Source organism: Schistocerca americana, chromosome 9 (assembly GCF_021461395.2).
Source record: "Schistocerca americana isolate TAMUIC-IGC-003095 chromosome 9, iqSchAmer2.1, whole genome shotgun sequence".
Classification (NCBI taxonomy): domain Eukaryota; kingdom Metazoa; phylum Arthropoda; class Insecta; order Orthoptera; family Acrididae; genus Schistocerca; species Schistocerca americana.
In genome coordinates this window covers 179,050,589-179,072,916 of record NC_060127.1, presented here as the reverse complement: position 1 = coordinate 179,072,916, position 22,328 = coordinate 179,050,589, and the positions used below count along the sequence as shown (strand labels likewise).

The 22,328-nt window shown below is 39.1% G+C and overlaps 1 protein-coding gene and 1 pseudogene across 1 annotated transcript in view; both read right to left on the bottom strand.

The window, feature by feature from the left end:
- LOC124551324 overlaps nt 1–22,328 on the bottom strand; it is a 198,114-nt gene that overhangs the window by 11,296 nt on the left and 164,490 nt on the right. The gene's annotated exons all lie outside the window — the stretch shown is intronic.
- Nucleotides 20,008–20,125, bottom strand: LOC124551564 (annotated as a pseudogene).

Genomic DNA, 22,328 nt, shown 5'->3' with positions numbered 1-22,328 from the left:
TAGTCTTGACGAAACGTATAATGTAGGAACAATGTTAACCTACATACAAACTCAGTCTACAAAGTTATTGCATCATTACAGAGCATACAGAAATTTTTGCAATCATACTGACAGGAAAATATTTAGAGAAAATAATGTACATTTGAAAAGGTGCAGCAGCGTCAACGAATAATACAATCTGAAGATAAAATATCATGATAGCAGTATGTATATATAAACTTTTTTTACATTTTCATGATTTTATACAGGGTGGTCCATTGTTAGTGACCGGGCCAAATATCTCACAAAATAAATGTCAAACAAAAAAACTACAAAGAACAAAACTCGTCTAGCTTGAAGGGGGAAACCAGATGACGCTACGGTTGGCCCACTACATGGCGCTGCCATAGCTCAAACGGATATCAACTGCGTTTTTTAAAATAGGAACCCCCATTTTTTATTACATATTCGTGTAGTACATAAAGAAATATTAATGTTTTATTTGGACCACTGTTTTCACTTTGTGATAGATGGTGCTGTAATAGTCATAAATGTATAAGTACGTGGTATCATGTAACATTCCGCCATTGCGGACGGTATTTGCTGCATGATACATTACCCATGTTAAAATGGACCGTTTACCAATTGCGGAAAAGGTTGATATCGTGTTCATGTATCACTATTGTGATCAAAATGTCCAACAGGCGTGTGCTATGTATGCTGCTCGGTATCCTGGATGACATCATCCAAATGTCCGGACTGTTCGCCAGATAGTTACGTTACTTAAGGAAACAGGAAGTGTTCAGCCACATGTGAAACGTCAACCATGACCTGCAACAAATGATGATGCCGAAGCAGGTGTTTTAGCTGCTGTTGCAGCTAATCCGCACATCAGTAGCAGACAAATTGCGTGAGAATCGGGAATCTCAAAAACGTCAGTGTTGAGAATGCCAAATCAACATTGATTGCACCCGTACCATATTTCTATGCACCAGGACTTGCATGGCAACAACTTTGAACGTTATGTACAGTTCTGCCACTGGGCACAAGAGAAATTGCGGGACAATGACAAATTTTTTGTACGCATTCTACGAGGGCAGTTCAATAAGTAATGCAACACATTTTTTTTCTCGGCCAATTTTGGTTGAAAAAACCGGAAATTTCTTGTGGAATATTTTCAAACATTCCCGCTTCGTCTCGTACAGTTTCATTGACTTCCGACAGGTGGCAGCGCTGTACGGAGCTGTTAAAATGGCATCTGTAACGGATGTGCGTTGCAAACAACGGGGAGTGATCGAGTTTCTTTTGGCGGAAAACCAGGGCATCTCAGATATTCATCGGCGCTTGCAGAATGTCTACGGTGATCTGGCAGTGGACAAAAGCACGGTGAGTCGTTGGGCAAAGCGTGTGTCATCATCGCCGCAAGGTCAAGCAAGACTGTCTGATCTCCCGCGTGCGGGCCGGCCGTGCACAGCTGTGACTCCTGCAATGGCGGAGCGTGCGAACACACTCGTTCGAGATGATCGACGGATCACCATCAAACAACTCAGTGCTCAACTTGACATCTCTGTTGGTAGTGCTGTCACAATTGTTCACCAGTTGGGATATTCAAAGGTTTGTTCCCTCTGGGTCCCTCGTTGTCTAACCGAAAACCATAAAGAGCAAAGGAGAACCATCTGTGCGGAATTGCTTGCTCGTCATGTGGCTGAGGGTGACAATTTCTTGTCAAAGATTGTTACAGGCGATGAAACATGGGTTCATCACTTCGAACCTGAAACAAAACGGCAATCAATGGAGTGGCGCCACACCCACTCCCCTCCAAGAAAAAGTTTAAAGCCATACTCTTAGCCGGTAAAGTCATGGTTACAGTCTTCTGGGACGCTGAAGGTGTTATTCTGTTCGATGTCCTTCCCCATGGTCAAACGATCAACTCTGAAGTGTATTGTGCTACTCTTCAGAAATTGAAGAAACGACTTCAGCGTGTTCGTAGGCACAAAAATCTGAACGAACTTCTCCTTCTTCATGACAACGCAAGACCTCACACAAGTCTTTGCACCCGAGAGGAGCTCACAAAACTTCAGTGGACTGTTCTTCCTCATGCACCCTACAGCCCCGATCTCGCACCGTCGGATTTCCATATGTTTGGCCCAATGAAGGACGCAATCCGTGGGAGGCACTACGCGGATGATGAAGAAGTTATTGATGCAGTACAATGTTGGCTCCGACATCGACCAGTGGAATGGTACCGTGCAGGCATACAGGCCCTCATTTCAAGGTCGCGTAAGGCCGTAGCATTGAATGGAGATTACGTTGAAAAAAAGTGTTGTGTAGCTAAAAGATTGGAGAATAACCTGGTGTATTTCAATGCTGAATAAAACAACCCCTGTTTCAGAAAAAAAATGTGTTGCATTACTTATTAAACTGCCCTCGTATTTAGCGACGAAGCATCATTCACCAACAGCAGTAACGTAAACCGGCATAATACGCACTATTGGGCAATGGAAAATCCACAATGGCAGTGACAAGTGGAACATCAGCAACCTTGGCAGGTTAATGTATGGTGCAGCATTACGGGAGGAAGGATAATTGTCCCCCATTTTATCGATGGCAATCTAAATGGTGCAATTTATGCCGATTTCCTAAGTAATGTTCTACCGCTGTTACTACAAGATGTTTCACTGCATGACAGAATGGCGATGTACTTCCAACATGATGGATATGCGGCACATAGCTCGCGTGCGGTTGAAGCGGTATTGAATAGCATATTTCATGACAGGTGGATTGGTCGTCGAAGCACCATACCATGGCCCGAATGTTCACCAGATCTGACATCCCCGGACTTCTTTCTGTGGGGAAAGTTGAAGGATATTTGCTATCGTGCTCCACTGACAACACCTGGCAACATGAGTCAGCGCATTGTCGATGTATGTGCGAACATTACGGAAGGCGAACTACTCACTGTTGAGAAGAATGTCGTTACACGTATTGCCAAATGCATTGAGGCTGATGGACATCATTTGGAGCATTTATTGCAATGATGTGGTTTTTACATGTAATCACACTGTAACAGCATGCATTCTCAGAAATGATAAGTTCACAAAGGTACATGTATCACATTGGAACAACCGAATTAAACTGTTCAAACGTACCTACATTCTGTATTTTAATTTAAAAAACCTACCTGTTACCAACTGTTTATCTAAAATTGAGAGCCATATGTTTGTGACTGTTACAGTGCCATCTATCACAAAGCAAAAAAAGTGGTCCAACTAAAACATTCATATTTCTTTATGTACTACACGAATATGTAATAAAAATGGGGGTTCCTATTTTAAAAAATGCAGTTGATATCTGTTTGACCTATGGCAGCGCCATCTAGCAGGCCAACTACTGCGACATCTGGTTTCCCCCTGCAAGCTAGACAAGTGTTGTTCTTTGTAGTTTTTTTGTTTGACGCCTATTTTGTGAGATATTTGGCCCGGTCATGATCAATGGACCACCCTGTAAATGTAATACAAAAATAAAGCGTGATAAGACATATGACATCATATAGCTAAAAAAATCTTCAAGATGATAGCAGAACAGTGAGGAATATAGCCATGTACATTGCAATATTGACAATAGGCACAGAGGCAAAGGCCATGATTATCAGTAGTGTACATTCTATATCAGACACAGCAAGATAGTAATAGTGATGACAAACCAACATTACATGAAGTAAAAGACTGTCAAAAAATGTATTAAGGTTGTTAACATAATTATAATGTAAGCTAACATAATTTAACATAAGCTGTGGTAAAGCCGGATATACATCATAAAAGTCTTAACTGGGCTATGCTAATGTGCAAATTTATCTAAAATGCTGAGTACAAAATGGTTATTACACTGTATACCACTGCTTATGCTATAATTATTTCTGATGTTGGTCTGTCATCACAATTACTATCTTGCTGCAGCTAGCATAAAATGTTGACCAATGAAAATAATAATGGGTCTATCCTCTCTGCATATTGTACTACACATTGTCATACTCTTCATGCTGTTCTGCTGTCCTCTAGAAAATTTTGTAACTATGTGATGTCATGTGTCATAACATGCTTTATTTCTGTATTATATATACAAAAAACAGTAAAACTGTAAATGTGTAAAAAAAAGTGTATACATGTATATTGCTATCACTGTATTTTTTCTTCAAATTGTATTATTCCTTAATGTGGCACATCTTTCCAAATGTAACAGAAAATGTAAATTATTTTCTCTAAATATTTATTGATCAATATGGTTGCAAAAATGACTGCATGCTCAATAATGTTGCAAAAATTTTGTAAGCAAGGTTTTGATGTAAACAAATTGATATACTTTGTATGTAACTTAATGTTGTTTCTACATTACATGTTTTGCCAAGACTGCTGCCACCTGGTGAGGCTCTGTAGTATTATGTAGTTCATTTGCCAGCTTTTCAGCAGTATGGAGCTGGTTATCAATACATACACATCCAACAGCAGTGTATGTGCTCTATTTGATATTTGACACCTCAGTTCCTTGCAAATACAGTTAGGGCTTTATTTTAGTGTACTTAGTGTTGCACGAGAGTGTCTGTTCTGGGAGGTAAATATTATTTTAGTCTATAATGTTGGAATTCCCAAAAAAATTATAGTGCTTTCTTTTATGGATTTGAACCACCTGATATAACTGGAAGCCCAAGAAGATTTTAGTAATGCATATCGTCATGAGGCCATGCATTCGTGTGTTGAACCTATGATCTATCTTTTAAGATAAATTGAAGAAAGGCAAACCCACATTTGCACCATTCGAAGATTTAGAGAAAGCTTTTGAATGAACACACACTTTCGATTTCTTCTACACTCCTACTGTTGAGTGAGAAGATATAAAAACTTTAAGGTTTGCTGAAGATGTGATTGATCTGTCAGGGATGAAAAAGGACTGAGAACAAATGAATAATGCCTTGAAAAGCGGTTACAAGGTGAACATCAATAAAAATGAAATACGGGTAATGTACTAGAACTCATTTACATAACACAAATGAAATTAGATCAGGAATTTATGCACTGAAAGTAGTAAATGGCATTTCCTATTTGAGCACCAAAATTGTTGACAATTGTAGAAGTCGAGATGATATGAACTGAAAATTGGCAAAAGTAAGAAAAGACGAATATATTTACATACAACACACACTTAAAGAGTTTGTAAATATTTTATTTGCATTTGTGTCGACTGTAATCTTATATAGAAGCCAAATGTAGATGATGAATTGTACATACAAGAAGAGAATAGAAGCTGCTATGGAAAACAAAGGAAGAAAGAAAATGTTTAATGTTGCGTTGACATAAAGGTCATTACAGACAGACCACAAGCTTAGATTGTTTGAAGGATGGGCATGAAGACAGCTGTGCCCTTTCGAAGGAACCATCCTGGCAATCACCTGAAGTGATTTAGGATAATTGTGAAAAACATAAATCTGGATGGCTGGTGCAGATTTTTCTGTCATCCTCTTGAATGTGAGTGCATTATGCCACCTCCCTCTCAAGGAAACATTGCCAAGTGAAATAGATGATCTCGATTAAATTTGGTACATATAGATTAAAACTGAAGAAACTGCAAAAAGGTGGGAATTTAAGGAGATGGGACCTGGATAAACTAAAAGAACCGGAGGTTGTACAGAGATTCAGGGAGAGCATAAGGGAGCAATTGACAGGAATGGGGGAAATAAATACAGTAGAAGAAGAATGGGTAGCTTTGAGGGATGAAGTAGTGAAGGCAGCAGAGGATCAAGTAGGTAAAAAGACGAGGGCTAGTAGAAATCCTTGGGTAACAGAAGAAATATTGAATTTAATTGATGAAAGGAGAAAATATAAAAATGCAGTAAGTGAAACAGGCAAAAAGGAATACAAACGTCTCAAAAATGAGATCGACAGGAAGTGCAAAATGGCTAAGCAGGGATGGCTAGAGGACAAATGTAAGGATGTAGAGGCCTATCTCACTAGGGGTAAGATAGATACCGCGTACAGGAAAATTAAAGAGACCATTGGAGATAGAGAACGACTTGTATGAATATCAAGAGCTCAGATGGAAACCCAGTTCTAAGCAAAGAAGGGAAAGCAGAAAGGTGGAAGGAGTATATAGAGGGTCTATACAAGGGCGATGTACTTGAGGACAATATTATGGAAATGGAAGAGGATGTAGATGATGAGGAAATGGGAGATATGATACTGCGTGAAGAGTTTGATAGAGCACTGAAAGACCTGAGTCGAAACAAGGCCCCCGGAGTAGACAATATTCCATCGGAACTACTGACGGCCGTGGGAGAGCCAGTCCTGAGAAAACTCTACCATCTGGCGAGCAAGATGTATGAAACAGGCGAAATACCCTCAGACTTCAAGAAGAATATAATAATTCCAATCCCAAAGAAAGCAGGTGTTGACAGATGTGAAAATTACCGAACTATCAGCTTAATAAGTCACAGCTGCAAAATACTAACACGAATTCTTTACAGACGAATGGAAAAACTGGTAGAGGCCAACCTCGGGGAAGATCAGTTTGGATTCCGTAGAAACACTGGAACACGTGAGGTAATACTGACCTTACGACTTATCTTAGAAGAAAGATTAAGGAAAGGCAAACCTACGTTTCTAGCATTTGTAGACTTAGAGAAAGCTTTTGACAATGTTGACTGGAATACTCTCTTTCAAATTCTAAAGGTGGCAGGGGTAAAATACAGGGAGTGAAAGGCTATTTACAATTTGTACAGAAACCAGATGGCAGTTATAAGAGTCGAGGGACATGAAAGGGAAGCAGTGGTTGGGAAGGGAGTAAGACAGGGTTGTAGCCTCTCCCCGATGTTGTTCAATCTGTATATTGAGCAAGCAGTAAAGGAAACAAAAGAAAAATTCGGAGTAGGTATTAAAATTCATGGAGAAGAAATAAAAACTTTGAGGTTCGCTGATGACATTGTAATTCTGTCAGAGACAGCAAAGGACTTGGAAGAGCAGTTGAATGGAATGGACAGTGTCTTGAAAGGAGGATATAAGATGAACATCAACAAAAGCAAAACAAGGATAATGGAATGTAGTCTAATTAAGTCGGGTGATGCTGAGGGAATTAGATTAGGAAATGAGGCACTTAAAGTAGTAAAGGAGTTTTGCTATTTGGGGAGCAAAATAACTGATGATGGTCGAAGTAGAGAGGATATAAAATGTAGGCTGGCAATGGCAAGGAAAGCGTTTCTGAAGAAGAGAAATTTGTTAACATCCAGTATTGATTTAAGTGTCAGGAAGTCATTTCTGAAAGTATTCGTATGGAGTGTAGCCATGTATGGAAGTGAAACATGGACGATAAATAGTTTGGACAAGAAGAGAATAGAAGCTTTCGAAATGTGGTGCTACAGAAGAATGCTGAAGATTAGATGGGTAGATCACGTAACTAATGAGGAAGTACTGAATAGGATTGGGGAGAAGAGAAGTTTGTGGCACAACTTGACCAGAAGAAGGGATCGGTTGGTAGGACAAGTTCTGAGGCATCAAGGGATCACCAATTTAGTATTGGAGGGCAGCGTGGAGGGTAAAAATCGTAGAGGGAGACCAAGAGATGAATACACTAAGCAGATTCAGAAGGATGTAGGTTGCAGTAGGTACTGGGAGATGAAAAAGCTTGCACAGGATAGAGTAGCATGGAGAGCTGCATCAAACCAGTCTCAGGACTGAAGACCACAACAACAACAACAACATATGTAGGGGGGGGGGGGGGAGGAGTCAAAGTAAAGCACTATATATTTTTTCATTATTGGCCAATTTCACTTGTAAATGGGTAAACACACCCTGGAAGTTAATTTGGTATATCAGGTTTAGATTTTAAAATATCAAAACATTCATTATTATTGTAATTATTTGTTTCACTTATTTTTGTCTTATATTTAAAATTGTTGTTTCATGTTTCCAATTAAAGTTTTTTTGTTTACAGTTTCACATATGTGTATTTTGTTAATTGAAAATTATAAGAAATTCTTTATTATGGCTCCAAGTCAATAATGATAATCAGTAAAGAAATTTTTAGAACATAGCATATTTATGCCTTGCACACTGAATGAATACAATTTTGTCACAGAATACATGCAATGGACAACACAATATAAAACAAAATTCAACAGAATTTCAAAACATGGCAGGTGATTCTCTGGCTATCCTAATTTGTACCAGTCATACTTCAGTACAATGAAAACTTTGGCAAAAAGAATTGACTATGTACTAGTGACTGCAGCCTGATTATGTTATTTCTCATGTGGAGACTGACATCATAATCATTCAGCAGAATTAGATCTGAAAATCTCACAAGGTCCTCCAACATCAAAAACCATTTATGTCCAATGGCTACACCTGTTATATCAAGCCTTTTTTAGATCAACAGCTGAACAACTTCCTTGTCTTCCAATGGTTCTTTTCATTGGACCTCTCCAAAAATTTTACAATGATACACAGACTTCTCTTCCACACTAGGAAAAAAAACTTCAGTCAAATATCTTTTGACATGGTCAGATGTTAGGTTTCCTGATATTGATGCCATCATAAGAATATATGGAGCTTCAAAAAGAGGTTCTCAGTTTCTCAGTCCAAAGTCTCCATTAGTTTCTTTTAAAACTATGAAAAGTGAACTGGTCATTGTGAAAGAACTGTTTTCAGCATCATATCAGAAGACAAACAACTTGTTCTTCTGGTGACCCCACAAGGCTGCAGAGGACAGGTACAGCCATTGTGAGATTTTAAAATCTAGTTCTACAGAATGATTATGGTGTGAGCACTCAAGAACCAATGTAATTAAGCAGCTGTCAACAGCACAGAATCAGTTCTCTTTGCCAAGGATTTCCAATGTACTGAAATATGACTAGTACAAATCAGGATATTTAGAGAATCACCCGCCAGGATTTGAAATTCCACTGAATTTTGTTTCATATCGTATTGTCCGCTGCATGTATTCTGTGAAGAAATTTCATTCATTCAAAATGCATGGTGTAAAAACTACCACGTTTTAAGCATTTCATTTAAAATTATCATTATTGACGCTCAATCATAATAAAAAATTACTTATAATTTTCAATTAACAAAATACATGTATGTGAAACACTAAACTAAAAAAACCTGAATTTAAAACATAAAACAACAATTTAAATCATAAAACAAAAATAATTAAACAAATAATTAGAATAATAATTAATGTTTTGATTTTTTAATTAGTTATGTTGAAAATACACTGACGGCACATTGTGTACAGCTTATTTTCCAAAATTGGTATTTGAGAAACCAGCTTCATTACTCATGGATGGATGTGGTGTGAAATCTTATGTGTGTTGTAGCAAAAGTTTTCATTTCTTAAAATTAATTAATGGTTGTGGGGTTACATTGTACCATCACATATTTTTACAAAAGCTGAGTGTACAGTTTCCAGGGACGTTAATTATATTTCAACTTTTATATGAAAAACATTTGTTATTTTCATGGTTTCAAAGATATTCTTTCTAAATCTAATATGCCAAATCACCTTTCAGGGCGTGTTTAAGCCCTTAAAATTGAAATTAGGCAAAACGAAAAAAAAAAGTCCTGCATTACTTTGACACCCCCCCCCCCCCCCCCCCCCCTACAGTCTCACTAAGTTTCAAATTACACCTGGGAATGTGCTACAGAAGATTAGATGGGTACTGAAGTGAAGTGGGCAGAGCTTTAAAGCAGTACTTGAATAAAACAAAGGATAAAAGGGTAGGACAGGTCCTGAGGGACAAGGACTAATTGTTTTATGAATAAATGAAAATTGTGTGTGATAAAAATAGCACAGGAAGACCAAGACTTAACTACAGTCAGGAAATTCAAACTGTTACAGCTCGTGATAGTTACGTGAAGATTTGTAATGGCAGACTAGTATGAAAAGTCTTCAGAATAAAGACCACAACAATAATAACAGCAGCAGCAGCAACAGTAACAACAACAACAACAAACCTGCTATAAAAATTTCATACCCAGATCTTGTTTCCTGAATTCCATGCAATATGCTGATACAGCAACATTATCAAATCTACTACAGATTCTGGAGCTACTGTATATAGCATCTTGACCGAATACAAAGTTCATGGAAAAATTCTTCTAGAAAAAATAGTGGTAATAAACTGAAGAGCAGTAGGGAGAACTGCTAACTCTGATTAGTAAATCACTGAGAACAGTCATCATCTACAACTCACCACAGAGACGCGCGTGTGTGTGTGGGTGGCGAATGTTGGCCAAAATCTCACTTTCTGACAGTCTTTCTGTTGTGCCTATCTGCAACTCAGCATCTCCACTATATGGCGAGTAGCAACTATCCTTTTCAGAATATTGTTACATCCCATCCTGGATTTTCCATTGTTTGATTACTGAATGAGAGATATTGTTAAGAAGAGGTCACCACCATACTCGCTCACGATGGTCATCCTGGGGAATGCAGAACTGTGGCTCATCAATTAACACAATGTGATGCCACACATCAGCAGACCATGCATCCTTGTCACCACACAAATCCAAACAGTCATTGGTGTTTTGTTGTTAGTCGCAGCCCACACGTGGAATGTTAATTCTCTAGTCTGGCTGCTGCTAGTCTACAGCCAATGTGCAAGGTGACACAGACTGTTACAGGGAGTCTATTATTTGCTCTCTGATGGCAGGTGCAGATGCCAAGGGTCCCAATGTGCTTCGTGCACAGTATGGCAATCCTCCCTTGTGATGGTCAGATGTAGTCAACTGGAACCTGATGAAGAGTATGATCATCCTCATGTTCCCATACAGTCTGACATCAGGCCACTGTCACATCCTAATGCCCTTAAAAATGGATATTTCACAACCTGGCCAGCTGGTCAAATGAAGACCCACAACAAAGCCCCTTTCAAGCTCTCTCATCTGCTGATAACGATGTCCCACAACACCACATGGCATCTTCATGTTCTTCACAGTGATCACTCAACATTTGATGTCGTTTACAGCCGTTATATATCCTACCAGGCCTTGCAACGACACTAAATAGGCCCACAAACAACACTAATGCACTATGGTGGGTGTTTTACCTGTCACAAAGAATGGTCTACATGTATACAAACTTACATTGACATCCAATCATGTCATCTAAGTGTTTCAATTTTTTTTTATCAAGGACTGTATACATTATCCATAACATGTGAGAAGTGGCTCAATGAACACAACATTGTCAAACAAGTTTCCCTGATACACACTGAAAGACTCTTCTAAATAATTTCAGTATTAGCTTTGTTAAGACTTACAACTTTAAAACAATAATCTGAGCCAATAACCTAAAGTGATATAGGTAAATATATATGCACTTTTCCCTCCTGCAGTCGAGTAAAACAGTCTTTTTAAGTTGTGTTGCACCATTATTGACACAGCAAAGTTTGCATCTTAGTTTGCTGATCTGTAGGCCATCTGCCATAAGAAAATGTCCTACACAAGCAACTTCTGATCTTCTATGCATGTTTCACAGCAAGATGTCACACGTATCGAGCAACAGTGCCTCCAAAATGTCTTGCAAATTATTTGACAAATACACAAATAGCAATGTTGTGGTGGATGCTGGATGTGGAAATACCAACACTATTCTAGAACAATGTAAACTCTCATCGGATATGTGGTCAGTATACCCACCCATCCCATCTTAAAGTGTGTGTTCAGCTCTGATGTGACTGGTCCATATCAAGATGTCGAAAGAAGAAATTCAAAGAGAGCCCCAAAGTTAACCTGAAGCAGCACTACATCACAACTGACAAGATACACCTTCAACCACCCAAGTTCAAAGAGAACTGTCCATCAGTTATAGAAGACTTAGAAGAGCAGAGTAGTAGAAAAACTGACCCAGAATGAAACTGTGGGGGAATGCCACATCACTGGCTGTTCTCCTTACTTTGCTTATTAGAACTGTGAAGGAATGTGTGCACAAAACTGATCAGCCACATGAAAACCCATTCACAGAAAGATTTTCTACTCATCCAGAAATGATTGTATAGCACTGCAAGGCCTCTACATCACTTACTTCCATGCGAGAAACTAAAATAGGTTTTCCATGGCCAGGATGTTGGTTTGCTATTCATTTTGGATTATTTCTTATCCTTGGCAATTTTTTTCTCATTAACACTAACTAACAGGACACAGTGGTTAAACTGCTGGACTTTTATTCATGAGGAGTAAGTTTGAACTTCCTATTTGGTCAAAGAGATTTTATTTTTCCACAGCTACCCTGAGTCATTTAAGGCCACTGCCAGAATGGATACTTTCAAAGGGACTTGGCTAATCTTCTTTCTCATTATTTACTTATCTGAACTAGTCTTGCATATCTAATGACCTCATCATTAACATAGTTCATTAACTGATTCATTTAGTTCATCCTGTGGATGTCACCATGAAGAAGAACTTTCAAGGATTTGGACTATGTTGAATATACATTAACAGGTGTTGAAACTCCATTTCTATTTAACTTTCATTGCATTTCCACAAATGTGTTTAACCAAGCTGTACATAACATGTCAAAAATTGAAAGGAAAGCTGCTACTTTGACAACCGTGCCACTTCTCCAGTCATCAAATAGTTGTTTATCTCCTATTGCTAGCTAAACTTCTACACTAATACAACAAGGTTTTTTAAGGGCAACAGTTATTTGATAACAGGTATCTTCAATTCATAAACTGAGAAAATGAATGTCTTTGGAAGGAATGATTAATAAAGTACATTTTTAAATTTCTTTTAAATTTACAGAGATTCTCAATTTCTTGTGTGTCAGGTGGGAAATTACTGAAGACCTACATACCAGGATATAGAATCCTGCACTGAACCCTTGCCAAAGAGGCAAAGAGTATATGAAGATTATTTTCTTATCTTGTATTATTATTAAGTAAGTCACAATTCAGTTACATCTTGCAGTTTTCATGCAGTTGTCTTCTGAACCAGCAGAGATACTTATGAATAACCCTGTATTCTTACCAGCCATTTCTGCTGAATCAAAACTATATTTGAATTGGGTGAAAACCTCCAAAAGCTACATTGTACAGTCATATTAATGTGACCACCTGTCAAAAGCCTGAATAACCACATTTTGTAGTGTCAGCTGTTGGGAGCCATGCAGAAAGAGTGTCAGTGAGGTTCTGGAAGATACTGACAGGGATTTGGTGCTACGCTGAATCCAGTGCCATGGCCACCTGTGCTTGGTTTCTTGGTTGAGGATCCACATAATGTAAAGCCAAACAGAGGTGGTTCCACAGAATCTCAGCTGGGCTTAAATCCAGGGAGTTTGGTGGCCATGTCTGAGAGGATGGTAAATGCATCCTGGCGCACCCTGAACGATGCACATACACTGCAATCTGTGTGACATATTGCACTGTCCTGCTGGACAAGGATAAACAAATTGCACATTGGAGTGGATGTAGTCCCCAGGGATGGATACATACTTGTTTTGGTCCATTGTGCCTACCAGAAAGATGAGATCACACAGATCATAGTCTCCCTCCTCCAGTCTGGACCCTTCCGATGATTGTTGCACATATTTCATACTGTACACACCAACAGCAATCTGTCCACTGTAGCATAAAACATGATTCTCATGAAAAGGCCTTGTGTACCCATTCAGTGGATATTCAGTTGCAGTACTGACATGTTAATTCCTACTTCTGTCACCAATGAAGAGCAGTCAGTATGGGTGTATGAACCAGGTGCTTTACGCAGATGCCCATACACAGCAACTTTCACCGAACAGTCATTTAGAAGACAATGTTGGCAGTCCCTTGGTTCACCTGGGCTGTCAGTTGCTCAATAGTTGCACATCTATCACCCATACAGATCTCTGCAGCCATGATTCAATACCGTCATCTATGGGTTGTGGTGAACCACAGTTGCCTCAATGCTGATTTGGGCTAGCAACATTTTGCCAAGCACAGTATACTTTAACCACAGTGGCATGCTAACAGTTTACCAACTTAGCCATTTTGGAAATTGTAGTTTAACTGGACACTGTGGATCAAGCCAGTTCTGCTATATGAAGAATTGTCACATCAGCTAAAGATGTTTACATAAAATAGGAGGCCAAATATCAACAGACCTTCTGTGCATATCACATCTGTTCCTACAGAGAGGGCATATGAGGAAAGATACAGCCACAGTGCGTGGAAGCCAGGAGAATGCTGACTATTTGCTCGGCATCTGGTATGCAGTCCATGGACCCACAAGATGCATACAAAATAGACAGGATCGTGGAATCTCTTAGGAGAAAAACAAATGATGTTCTTTGATTGTAATGTAAGAAAGTTTTGTATTATGGTTAGAGTGATGGTGCTAATGTTTGAGTTTTCATAGGAAAAGAATGTATTAGTGTCACATTAATTGACTGAATTGTAAATGTAGTTATGCAATAAACATTTGGAAACAGATCACAAAGTGGAAATACATGTTCAGCCATCATTTGATGATTTGGTATAAATTGTTAGTCAGAAGGCTTTAGGAATTTCTGCAGCAGAGAAGATACTTTGGAGGAGTCTGCATAGGTTTGCCACAGCATAGCTGCTCCACAAACTTCTACAGAGCAACTGGAATTACATACTATCCAGATTCATCAGAAAAGAGGTAATCCTTTAACAGAGCATTGTGATGCACAGTACAGGATGCAAGTGAAATTGTACCACATGTTACCAAACTAAACTGGACTAACTAACATGACCAGAATCCAAACAGATACTTATTATTTTATTTTTCACTGTAAAATGCTTCCTTCATTGGCCCAAAAGCTAATGACCATGCCCTTTTGCACATCAGATAAATCATTCCATTTTCACACTATGAAAATGACTGCACAGTGTCCACTTCCTCCTGAAGCACATTATATACCATCCACTGCTGGCGCTGCCAACTGCTGTCTCTCAGTGGTAATTGCTCATTGACATCTAATGCAGGCAATAGTCACATAAATGTCACTTAGCCATGTATTTCAATAACATGACTAGTAATGAAAATACACAGAACAGATCATTAATCTTGTCTTTAGGCAAACACAGAGATAACTGTATGTGCAAAATATGCTGCTCTTGGCATCAGTATTAATTCATCCTTGCACTGATTCCCGTCTAACTTGTTATCCATCTAAAATCTTACAAATTCTCCCCCCCCCCCCCCCATATATATATATATATATATATATATATATATATATATATATATATATATATATATAATGGAAGGAAACATTCCACGTGGGAAAAATTATATATAAAAACAAAGATGAGGTGACTTACCGAACAAAAGCGCTGGCAGTACACACAAAATTCAAGCTTTCGCAACAAACTGTTGCCTCATCAGGAAAGAGGGAAGGAGAGGGGAAGACGAAAAGAAGTGGGTTTTAAGGGAGAGGGTAAGGAGTCATTCCAATCCCGGGATTGGAATGACTCCTTACCCTCTCCCTTAAAACCCACTTCCTTTCGTCTTCCCCTCTCCTTCCCTCTTTCCTGATGAGGCAACAGTTTGTTGCGAAAGCTTGAATTTTGTGTGTATGTTTGTGTTTGTTTGTGTGTCTATCGACCTGCCAGCGCTTTTGTTCGGTAAGTCACCTCATCTTTGTTTTTATATATATATATATATATATATATAAAAATAAAAATAATAGAGGGAAGCATTCCATGTGGGAAAAATATATCTAAAAACAAAGATGATGCACCTTCAACCCATTACATACAGTCTCCCATCCTTCATCAAAGACACCAACCATTTTCTCGAACGCCTGGAATCCTTACCCAATCTGTTACCCCCGGAAACCATCCTTGTAACCATTGATGCCACTTCCTTATACACAAATATTCCGCACGTCCAGGGCCTCGCTGCGATGGAGCACTTCCTTTTACGCCGATCACCTGCCACCCTACCTAAAACCTCTTTCCTCATTACCTTAGCCAGCTTCATCCTGACCCACAACTTCTTCACTTTTGAAGGCCAGACATACCAACAATTAAAGGGAACAGCCATGGATACCAGGATGGCCCCCTCGTACGCCAGCCTATTCATGGGTTGCTTAGAGAAAGCCTTCTTGGTTACCCAGGTCTGCCAACCCAAAGTTTGGTACAGATTTATTGATGACATCTTCATGATCTGGACTCACAGTGAAGAAGAACTCCAGAATTTCCTCTCCAACCTCAACTCCTTTGGTTCCATCAGATTCACGTGGTCCTTCTCCAAATCCCACGCCACTTTCCTTGACGTTGACCTCCATCTGTCCAATAGCCAGCTTCACACATCCATCCACATCAAACCCACCAACAAGCAACAGTACCTCCATTATGACAGCTGCCACCCATTCCACATCAAATGGTCCCTTCCCTACAGCCTAGGTCTTCGTGGCAAACGAATCTGCTCCAGTCCGGAATCCCTGAACCAATACACCAACAACCTGACAACAGCTTTCGCATCCCGCAACTACCCTCCCGACCTGGTACAGAAGCAAATAACCAGAGCCAATTCCTCATCCCCTCAAACCCAGAACCTCCCACAGAAGAACCACAAAAGTGCCCCACTTGTGACAGGATACTTTCCGGGACTGGACCAGACTCTGAATGTGGCTCTCCAGCAGGGATACGACTTCCTCAAATCCTGCCCTGAAATGAGATCCATCCTTCATGAAATCGTCCCCACTCCACCAAGAGTGTCTTTCTGCCGTCCACCTAACCTTCGTAACCTGTTAGTTCATCCCTATGAAATCCCCAAACCGCCTACCCTACCCTCTAGCTCCTACCCTTGTAACCACCCCCGGTGTAAAACCTGTCCCATGCACCCTCCCACCACCACGTACTCCAGTCCTGTAACCCGGAAGGTGTACACGATCAAAGGCAGAGCCACATGTGAAAGCAGCCATGTGATTTACCAACTGACCTGCCTACACTGCGACGCATTCTATGTGGGAATGACCAGCAACAAACTGTCCAATCGCATGAATGGACACAGGCAGACAGTGTTTGTTGGTAATGAGGATCACCCTGTGGCTAAACATGCCTTGGTGCACGGCCAGCACATCTTGGCACAGTGTTACACCGTCCGGGTTATCTGGATACTTCCCACTAACACCAACCTATCCGAACTCCGGAGATGGTAACTTGCTCTTCAATATATCCTCTCTTCCCGTTACCCACCAGGCCTCAATCTCCGCTAATTTCAAGTTCCGCCACTCATACCTCACCTGTCATTCAACAACATCTTTGCCTCTGCACTTCCGCCTCGACTGACATCTCTGCCCAAACTCTTTGTCTTTAAATATGTCTGCTTGTGTCTGTATATGTGTGGATGGATATGTGTGTGTGTGCGAGTGTATACCCGTCCTTTTTTCCCCCTAAGGTAAGTCTTTCCGCTCCCGGGATTGGAATGACTCCTTACCCTCTCCCTTAAAACCCACATCCTTTCGTCTTTCCCTCTCCATCCCTCTTTCCTGATGAGGCAACAGTTTGTTGCAAAAGCTTGAATTCTGTGTGTTTGTGTGTGTTAGTTTGTGTGTCTATCAACCTGCCAGCACTTCGTTTGGTAAGTCACATCATCTTTGTTTTTAGATATATATATAACCCTCAAGTGCTTGGCAGAGGGTTCAACAATCATTTTCGAATTATTTCTTTGTTTTGTCATCATACTCTTGATAGCACAAGGGGAAAATGAAGACTTAAATCTTACTTTGTGAGCTCTTATTTCTCTTGTTTTATTGAGTTTGTCATTTCTCCCCATGTAGGTGAAATATATTTTTGCGTTCAGAAGAGAAAGTTATGAGGCCAGATCTTACTACAGCAAGAAATGCATTTGTTTTAATGACTGCCACCCCAACTCACGTATCATATTTGTGATCCCATCTTCCACTTTTTGTTATAATACAAAATGAGCTCCCTTGTTTGAATTTTTTCAGTTCATCTGTCAATCCTGTACTGACACACAGCTATGCCTTTGATTTTGCCTTGTTAACGTTCTAGCAAAAAATAACTGTTCTAATTTGGATTTTCTCAATATACTATCTGGTAAAAATCCCATACCACACAGGAATACCCCAAGAGAGGACAGACACGTGTAATGTGCGCAGGTTCATATAATTAAAGGCTGTCTGTGTCTGTTTATGATACCATCAGATAATCAGTTTCTTATCTGAAATTCTTTAAAAGGAATGTGTATGAGACTAACCCTTGAACTGTTTCTTATGTGTTTGTTGCAGACCTTGTCAGCTGCAGTGCAGGCTCTCTAGTGAGGCTTAGTTCAAGCTCTACTGCTGTCAGCACAGGACATTATCTTTCAAAACAAAATTAAATGTTGTTTATTTAAATTATGAGTGGGAATGGACTTGATACCAAACCTTTTGATACTTTACAATTAATGTTATCCCAATGCGAGTTTAATTTTATTTCTGCAGTGCAGTTTCTCAATGTGACCAGTTGCATTTTGAAATGGAGGCAGGACATCCTGTGCAAGAGGGATGTCTTTAATACTATAAAATTTTAGTTACTCAAAGTTTACACAATCAATTCAGTGGGTACATCTATGGGATATATGCAAATGGTTGTTTATCTCTTTGAAAGCAAGCTGAAAGTTACAAGGGAATCACATTTCATTGTAGGACATTTTCTCAAAATTTCTTGTAAATGTATTATTTTTTGTATTTTTCACTCAATCACTTTTTTATGATGCAATCATAAACAGCTTCAGCCTTGAAAGGCCATCTTCAGATCCCCAGAGAACAGAAAAGCTTAAATTAAGACCTGAAATGAGTGCAATTATTTTTATTATACCTGGAGTACTTAAGTGCTATTACAATGCATATGTTTTGTACCTATGGGCAGCATTTGATGAACGAGTGTTTACGCATTGTCAGCTAAACATAAAATCAGACATCAGGGAATTACATACATTCTTTCCCTTCCTTAATCTTTGCACTAGGTGCATGTTATAGTTCAGTCAGTTATTCATCAAATATTAAAGTAAATACAGGTTGCTAAAACAGTAAAATCTTTTTAGGACAAAGTAAAGTTTTTATAATAAAAGAGCCATAGTAGCATTCTTAATGATTTATTTTTTACTTCAGGCTGCTAGATGTTTATGCCACTGCACTTAGGCTTAGGAGAGATGACACAGAATGAATAATCAGGGCAGTTCCTTCACTGGCACTCTTCTTCCAGCTGTGAAACATTTAAGTTAGCTGCATAGATGTTAGAAAACACAGACCCAGCATGGTACACAAATTAAAATATGCATTTTAACGTGTTCTTTGTATTTTGTATCATAAATCTCCAGTTCTTATAAATGTTAAACTGTCTACATTTTTTGACATGTATAATTTTTAGTTGATGATCAATGCTACCAATATCATGTCCATGGTATGTTCAGACAGCATCTGATCAGGCCAAGTATGCAAGTATGCCACCATGAAATACGTAGACAAAACATCAGATAACTGAGTACATATTAAAAAAAAAAAATAAATAAAAATAAAAAAAGAGTTAAAATTGCATCCAGCACAGCAGATCACATAAAAACATGAGTGTGGCACATTTTGCCATATATAAGTAATAAATATGGGAAATCTGAGGTCTACAAAACATCATGCCATGATTGTGATAACTGCTACATTGTCTAGACAGGCAGGTCCTTTGACTTGAGATTTGAAGAACATACCTGCACCAGCAATAAAACAGGATTAGGTTTTCAAATGCAAAAGGAGGAACATGATGATGGTAGCACTGACAAACAACTAAAAATTTTACAGAATGTAAAAAAAAAAGTGGACAGTTAGACTCACTCATTCTGTCTTCAGGCCACGAGTGGCCTACAGGGACCATCCGACCGCCGTGTCATCCTCAGTGGAGGATGAGGATAGGAGGGACGTTGGGTCAGCACACTGCTCTCCCCGTCGTAATGATGGTGTTCTTGACCGAAGCCGCAACTATTTGGTCGAGTAGCTACTCAATTGGCATCACGAGGCTGACTGCACCCCAAAAAATGGCAACAGCGCATGGCGACCTGGATGGTCAGCCAACCAAGCACTGACCACGCCCGACAGTGCTTAACTTTGGTGATCTCATGGGAACCGGTGTATCCACTGCGGCAAGGCTGTTGCCTCGACAGTTAGACAGTGTAGAAAATCTGGAGATTTATGGCATGAAACACGAAGTATCAGATAGACTCCACAATGAACAAAATAAGTTTGCAACTAATGTATACTTCAATATTTATGACTTGGCTGAGTTAGATGCTGCTTCCTGTATACACGCTCCAGCTGACCAGAGGCCACCTTGTGAATGAGTGCAGCACTGTACAGTCTGGGCAACATCTGCATTTCCCAATATCTACCCAGCTAATGCATACAGCTTGAAGCTAGAAGAAGAGAGCCAGCAAGCTGCACTATGTTGTTGTAGTGTAAACATCTAACAGCCTGAAGTGCAGTGCCTAAAGACACTGAAAAATATACCATAAAGATTGATACTCTGTCTTTTATTGTAAAGGGCTCAATTTGTTCTAAATAGATTTTATTGTTGTAATAACCTGTGTTTATTTTCGTATTTGATGAGTAACTGACTGAACTATTATTTCAATAAATGTCTTGTTTTATGGTTTTTATATGTGTTGTCTTATTAAGGATTTGTGCATCTTGTGGAATGAGTAGGGATGGAGAAGTACCCTTGGCTGTATATGCAGAACGTATTGATTTCTGATTTTATGCTTAATTGACAATGCATGAACACTTATCTATTAAATGCTGTCCACAAGTATGACTCACACACATTGTAATAGCAGTTTAGTAAGCTCAGAAGTAAATCTACTGAAAATAATTACACTTATTTCAGGTCTTAATTTAAGCTTTTCTGTTCTCTGTTGTAGCACCTGAATATGGCCTTTAAAGGTCAAAACTGGTTATGATTGCATAAAAAACGTGATTGAGTAAAAAAAATGATATAATAAATCAGTCACCATCCCTGAAAATGGGGTGTCATTTTTTCCAATTTCTCAAGAAGAATGGAAGTAGTAAACAGTGTTTGCAGTTAGAGATAATTTACTTTCTTGCATTTTTAAGATGGTGTAAATGGTGCATTTTCTTCTTGTCTATCAGGGAATATGAGAGGGTACCAAAAAACAGAATAACATTGCCATAGGCAGAGTTTGTGTAGTATTCATTTCTGTGACTAGGTGCTCATAGTGCAACTCATTGCCAGCTCAGCGCTACCTGTGTTGTTGACGTGGCTTGTTCTGTTCCTCTGCAGTGATTGTTTTTGTTCGTGCTGTTTTGTTCATGTTTCATTTCTTATGATGGCAAGTTTCAGTGAACAATGGTTCAGTGAATTTAATGGAAGATTTGGGAATGAAAAGAGTTCATGCCAAGTTTGTTCCTTGGGTTCTGACTGACAATCGAAAGGAAAATTGAGTTGAAACATGTCGTGTTTTGAAACAACAGCTTGAAACTGATCCAGATTTTCTGTCAAAGATCATTACTGTTGATGAATCATCGTGCTATGGTTATGACCAATAAACAAAACAACAGTCAAACCAATGGAAGGCAACATCATCACTCTGTCCAAAAAAACTTCAAGTCAAATCAAACATCAAAACAATGCTGATTTGCTTTTCTGATGCCAAGGATGAGGTTCATTTAGAGTTTGTTCCCCAGGTCAGACCATCAGTCACATTTTTTATTTGGAGGTTTTGAGAAAATTGCACAACAGTGTTCATGAAAAAAGACCAGATTTGTGGCAGACAGGAGACTGGTTTTTCCACCACGACAATGCACCTACACACACAGCCATCTCTGTCAGACAGTTTTTGGCTAAAAACAGCATGGTTCCACTGCACAATGCGTCTTATTCACAAGACATGTTTCTGTGCGACTTTCTTATTTCCACGCATGAAAAAGGGCATGGGTGAACACTGATTTGACAGCACTGAAGAAGTTAAGAAGAAAATGAGGGAGTGGTTGTCAGCCATTTCTAAAGATGTCTACAAAAATTGTTTTGAACATTGGAAGAACAAGTGGGACAAATTCGTTAATTTTAATGGAGAGTATTTTGAGGGGGATAAAGTTGTTTTGCAAACATTTTGAAAATACAGAGCTTTTAAAAAATAATTTTGCTTTCTTTGGGTACCCTTTCATATTTGCCAAATCACTGACTAATTATTATTTTAAAATTCTGCAAAAAACACCATCATATTCAGAGGTATTTCTGTTTACATTTAATTATAAATTTATATGCAGGAAAGGAAGTTTTGGCAGTACAAATTATTTAAAAGTAAAGAAAACCATTCATCAAGTAGCAGAAGTGTCGCGTTGTC